The sequence below is a fragment of the Cnephaeus nilssonii genome (genome assembly GCF_951640355.1).
Source record: "Cnephaeus nilssonii genome assembly, chromosome: 2".
Lineage (NCBI taxonomy): Eukaryota > Metazoa > Chordata > Mammalia > Chiroptera > Vespertilionidae > Cnephaeus > Cnephaeus nilssonii.
The window spans coordinates 35,525,987-35,532,525 of NC_137073.1; positions in this window are offsets into that span (position 1 = coordinate 35,525,987).

The window sequence follows — 6,539 nt, forward strand, 5'->3', positions numbered from 1 at the left end:
TATAGCTTGCTTCTCGGTACTTCTTCCTCATCCTTAAAGTTTCCATGGGGCTGGGATATCAGATGAAGCAAGGATTTGTTTTACCATCATTAAGCCCTACTGCAAGCCCAGCATTAGGTCACCATTTACTAATTTGCTTAATAAGCATAAGGTTATTGTGAAGATTAAAGAATTAAGATTTAGGGGCTTAGAACAGAGATTGGCAACACATGAGCCAATGAGAGTTGGTTATAATCATCATCATTGTCGTTATTATAGTCATGGTATCAGCCAAATGAAAGGGTCAAGTTAAACAGCCTAAGGGTCCTTATGTGGTCTGACTTTTGTCAGTCCTATTTGTTGACTGGCTTTGTGTCTGTATCCAGGATTTAAACAAGAATAACTTGTTGGAATGCAATTGGAATGCAACTGTATTTGTCTCCCACTTTCCTATAAAATTTATTCAGTGGAAGAATTTTTCTTTTGTCCCTGAATGAAAATCTGGGCAGTACCATGACTCAACTGGGTCATTCTCAGGTGAGAAGTTCTACATTCACTTTAAGTTAGTACCTAGAAATGTTTAGTTCATAATCAACACTTGGATCTTCATTTAAGGGTAGGAATTTACCCCTCTCCAACAAGGGCTGGTTGCAAGTGGGCTGCCTGCTTGTCCAGAAGTAGCAGTTGGGGAAGGTTGAGTAGAAAGGGATGGGGTTGACCACTTTCTTCCCCCTTCCAGGAACTAGTTGCTGTTATTGATCTTCATGGGGTTGAAGTATGGGGCAGAAGAAGGGAAAGGGGGCCCAAAAGTTGTTGATTGCACTGTTATAATATATTCTCTGGGCCTCCAGAACCTCAAAGTCTTTCCCTCCTGGGTACTCTCATGGATTCTTCAGTTTTCCCGTTAAGGCCCCTCTAGAAGCTTCTGTACTTTCTCTAGCTTATCATCTGTCCACGCACTCGACATAGGTTTCTCTGTAGGAGTTCCTTCACTCTTCTAGTTTGGGGGTTGGGGAGAGGGCTGCTTTAGCCTTTAGCCTCCTTGGACCATATTCCCTTGGAGTGCAGGTTGGCCTCAATGCAACCACTTGTTCTTCTTTCTATCCTGGATGGAAGGTCCAGTCAGCCACAATCTGGCCACTGGATTTCTCCAGTGGGTACATCCCCCAAATGCTGGGACTTATCAAGATCTTTGTGTCTTGAAGCCTTTTGTCACTGATCTTGTTGAAGTGAGCCTTGCTCTCTAGGGGTAGGGCTTGCAGCCATCTAAAACTCCTCCCCCAGCCCTGGCCGATGTTGCTCAGTGGTTAGAATGTCAGTCTGAGCACTGAAGGGTCTTGGGTTCAATTCCCAGTCAAGGGCACATACCTGGGTTGTGGGTTTGATCCCTGGCTCCAATGCAGGTTTATGTGGGAGGCAACTAATCAATGTGTCTCTCTCACCTCTCTCTCTCTTTCTTTCTCTCTCTCTCCCCTCCCCCCCGCCCCCGCCACTCCTTCCCTCCCACTCTCTCTAAAAAGCAATAAAAAAATATCCTCGAGCCAAAACTGGTTTGGCTCAGTGGATAGAGCGTTGGCCTGCAGACTGAAAGGTCCCAGGTTCGATTCTAGTCAAGGGCATGTACCTTGGTTGCGGGCACATCCCCAGTGGGAGGTGTGCAGGAGGCAGCTGATCAATGTTTCTCTCATCGATGTTTCTAGCTCTCTATCCCTCTCCCTTCCTCTCTGTAAAAAATCAATAAAAATATATTTTAAAAAATATCCTCGAGTGAGAATTTTTAAAATAAATAAATAATAAAAGTCCTCTCCCAGAGAGAGGGGGCGGGGTGGGGCAGACTGGATGAAAGTAGGTGAAGGGATTAGCCAAAGAACATATATACACAACCCATAGACATAGACAACAGTGTGTTGATGGCCAGAGGGAAGGTGGGCTGAGTGGAGGGGGTAAAGAGGAGGAAGTGGAAACATCTGTAATAGCATCAACAATCAAAATAAAGAAAAATATCATAAAGATTTTAAAATAAAATAAAATAAAAGTTCCCCAAACCCCCTCTCCATCTCCAACTGAAAATATATATATATATATATATATATATATATATATATATATATATATATATATATATTGTTGATTCCAGAGAGGAAGGGAGAGGGAGAGAGAGATAGAAACATCAAGGATGAGAGAGAATCATTGATTGGCTGTCTCCTGCATGCCCCCCCCCCACTGGGGATTGAGCCCTTGACTGGAATCGAACCCAGGACCCTTCAGTCTGAAGGCTGATGCTCTGTCCACTGAGCCAAACCAGCCAGGGCACCAAACTGATTCTTGTCCCAGGAAAGGGGCTCAAGAGTTACTTCTCAACCATTTGCTTGAAAAAATGTGGCATGTAGTCTGATCTGACCCTTTTGGAATGGAGGACCTACTTATTGTATCTTCGTGCCTCAGCCCAAACTTCAGTGTCAGCATCATGTGTGCTTTTCTCTGGGTTCTTCCCCGGAGGGCAAAAGCACCAACTGGCCACCCAGAGCTGGAGGTGTGAGGATTAGATCACTCTGGGCCTTCCACCAAGAAGACCTCTGTTCTGATTTCCATGTGGGAAGTGGGTGTCTCTTTCTAGAGTGGTGGGCTTGGGCTGGGTGGTAGGTGAGGAATGGGACCTTTGTGTGGGTTTGGGGCAGGGAAAAGGGGAGTTCGTTCTCCACAAGGCCCCTGTCTGAAATCCAAGACCAATGAAATCAGGTCAGGGGAGTAGATTGGCCTGAGGCTGGAGAAGAATAGGAGCAGCCAAGAAGCCTAGTTAAGAAATGTGGTTTGCCCAAGAACCAGAGATATGATAAAAAGGACAAAGTGCTTTCAGTACCTGAGAAGCCAGTAGGGCAAGGTTCTCAGGAAAGGTGCCAGGTCTGATCTTAGAGAGAGGAAGAGTTGGGTGGGGACATTATCCTCCATGTGGAAACATCTGGGTTGGGGGAAAGAGCACAATATGAACCAGAAATGTACAGGAGGATCAAGATCAGGTTTCTGTCTCTGGGAGAGAGACTTGGCATGAATATGTGAGTGTTGGGGATAGAATACGGCAAGTAGAATGTGTTGCTACTGCTCAGTGTCGTGGAAAGATTTTCAGGGCAAGAGATGGAAATGGCAACACTGAACAATGACAGGTGTGCCCTCCATTAATATCCCTCCAGAATCTATTGGGTGAGATCAGTGCCATTTCCCTGTTCATCATGCCAGCTTGGCATTCTGATCACTGTGACAGGCCACAGGCACCACCATCCACCTCTGAGTGTGCTGTCCTCCCCAGGAAGCCAGCCCAGATAAGGAAGCCCTAGGATTCAGAAGTCCCTGCTATGACTCCCAGCCTTTCCTGAGCTTCCCCAGGTGACCTCTGCTTTCATGCTCAGATCCTAGCCTCACTAAGGCAAAGGTCCTCTGGTCCCCATTTTCCCAGTCATCTGGTTTTCTAGCCTTTCCTTATCAAGCATCCATCTTGGGTGGGACTAGGTCTAAGAGGCTGGAGCTTCATATGGAGAAGAGTCGAGAGTTCAGTGCCATGTCCATGTCATACAACTCCCACCAATATGTGCAGACCCCAGACCACAATGTCCAGACAATGGATACAGCTTGCTAGACCAAGATACCAAGTGAAACACTCAGAAGGGCATTTTGCATATCAATCAACTATTTCCCAGTGACTGCTGTCATATGGGTTCCAACTAAATCTCACATTTGTAGGTGCTCTTGTTCCAGCATTAAGAAGGGTTTAGCAATCTGGAGAAAGGTTGTACGTAGATTAAGTAAGAGTCCAGAGATGAAAGATAATTTTGAAAGGCATTGGGGGTCAGAGGTGCCTAGCTGAAGGAGCTAAGTTCTCCATGTCTCAGGACCCTTTGCTTTTTATTAACACAAATTGTCCTAAGGCAAGGTGGATATATACACTTCAAAGGGTAGGGTTTTGTACAGAAGCATTGTCAGATTGGGGAATAGCTTATGGCTGTTCAGGTGTTTGGCCAGTAGGAGGCAATAACATGTAGATTAAGATGCCCTGAGCTGTCTGGCAGCAAATAATCAATTTAATGCATCCCTTTCAGGTTTGGGGAAATCCCAACAGGTGATAACATATGTGACTCAGCCCTTGTTGAGTCCCCAAGTTCCATCAACCTTTTTAAATATATATATATATATATATATATATATATATATATATATATATATATATATATATTATTGCTTTTTTATAGAGAGGAAGGGAGAGGGAGAGAGAGTTAGAAACATCGATGAGAGAGAAACATCAATCAGCTGCCTCCTGCACACCCCCTACTGGGAATATGCCCACAACCAAGGTACATGCCCTTGACCGGAATCGAACCTGGGACCCTTGAGTCCGCAGCCCGACGCTCTATCCACTGAGCCAAACCAGTTAGGGCTCCATCTGCCTTTTGATGAAACTCTTGCAATTATGATATGCTGGAACTGGCTTCCAGCACATATTGAAACTAAATCCCCCAAACAACTGTCAATTTGGCCTTTGGGCTGAGCCTGGCTGATGCGGGGCAGGTTCAGACCCTGGCCAATGCTGGAGCTCCCTAGTAGTAATCAAGTCTCAAAACAGGATGAGCTCAAGCCCAGGCCCCAAGAGCAGGGGGGCCTGTCCCTTCCAGTTCCTGCCTCCAGGTCCTACTTCTCGAGTGAGAAATGTGCCCCAGGGCTGCCCTGGTGCTGTGATAATGGTCATTTATTGGAAACAGAAATAGGACAGAGTTGGAAGGCACATATATCAAGGGACAGCTTGACAAAAACCTAGGTGCCATCTTAGCATATTAGGGGAGCAGCAGGGAGAAGAGTCCACTGAGTGGTCAGATGGGGAAGGGTACCCATCTTTGAGTCCCACAGACCTGGCTTTGAATCTCAGCTACTGACCCTCACCTTGGCCAAGTCATTTAATCTTTTCAAGCTTTAGTTCCCCCTGGTAGCATGAGGCTACCTACTTCTGAATTGTGTTGTTGTTATTTTTACTTTTTATTGATATACAACACAGACAAGTGCACAAATCATATGACAGAGCTTGAGGTGTGTTTTTTTTTTAAATATATTTTTTTATTGATTTTAGAGAGAGAAAAGGAGAGGGAGAGAGATATATAAAAATCAATGATGAGAGATAATCATTGATTGGCTGCCTCCTGCATGCCCCACACTGGGGATTGAGCCTGCTACCCAAGCACGTGCCCCGACTGGGAATAGAACTGTGACCTCCTGGTTCATAGGTCGATGCTCAACCACTGAGCCATGCCGGCCAGGCGAGTTTTGTTTTTAAATTTATTTCAGAAAGGAAGAAAGAGGGAGGGAGAGATAGAAACATCCATGATGAGAGCGAATTATGGATCAGCTGCCTCCTGCAAGTACCCCACTGGGGATCGAGCCCACAACCCGGGCATGTGCCCTTGACCTGAATCAAACCTGGGACCTTTCAGTTCGCAGGCCGACGCTCTATCCACTGAGCCAAACCAGGTAGGACCACAGCTTGAGTTTTCACACACACAGGGTTATTTTGGGAAGTGAATATGATGCATACAAGCTCACGGGACAGCTGCACAAAGGTCTTTGTGTTAAGGTTAAGGAAAAGGGCCATCCACTGGCTTCCCACCACTCTGTACTCTGAATTTCTCTGCTGGCTGGGTGCCCAGTCACCCACAATGCAGCTGGGAGAAAATATTTGAAAGCCTTTTCGGAGAAAGAGAAGAAAGGCCAGCTCTTCAGAGGGCTGAGGTAGGGAGGAGCCCTCAGAATGAATAAAGGAGTCGACCCAGCAGGCCAGAGGAAATTAGGACAGGTTAGATATCACTGCAACTGTTTCGGAAGCTCCAGACCAGACCATGAGCATCCTGCCAGAGTTGGACTTGAGCCCTGTGCCATCTCTATTCACCGGCCACCTATGCAGACCCTAATGTGCTTTGGGACTCCAGCCATAACTTCTCAGAGGTGGGCTCCTCTCCAGTCCTTCTGCTGGTCCTTCCTCCCGAGCCTCACCCCTGTGGGTCCTTTCCACCTGCTCATCCCTCTGGCTCTGAAAAATCATCTTATCTCATCTATATATCCAATGAGCTCTGTATCCTAAACTGTCTGCTGCCACCAGAGGTTATCATTGCCCGGGTACACACTGGAGACGCTAGAATCACCTTTGCCTCCTTCCTCTCTCCCCACCTTCCAGAACCCCATTCAGATTTCCTGGTCTCTTCTGTTTTCCTTCTAAGCAATTTCTAGCTTCCTCCTTCCCAACCCTCTCATGGATTCCCTCTGGGACCATTCATCAGAGATCAGAGGTCTTGCCTCTCATCTTCTATCTAACGCCTTCTCATGCTGTCAAGATGCTCTTCCTTAAAAGTTTTCATCATGTCATTCTTCCTAGGCACTGTCACTGGGTCATCATTATTAGAAAGTGAAACTCCTCAGCACAGCATTTGAGGTATCCCACAAACAGAGCCCAGCCCAGTTTCCCATCCGTCCTTAACTTGACTCTCCTCAACTGGAGTGCTGCCCACCATCCTTGGAACGCCTGCCAT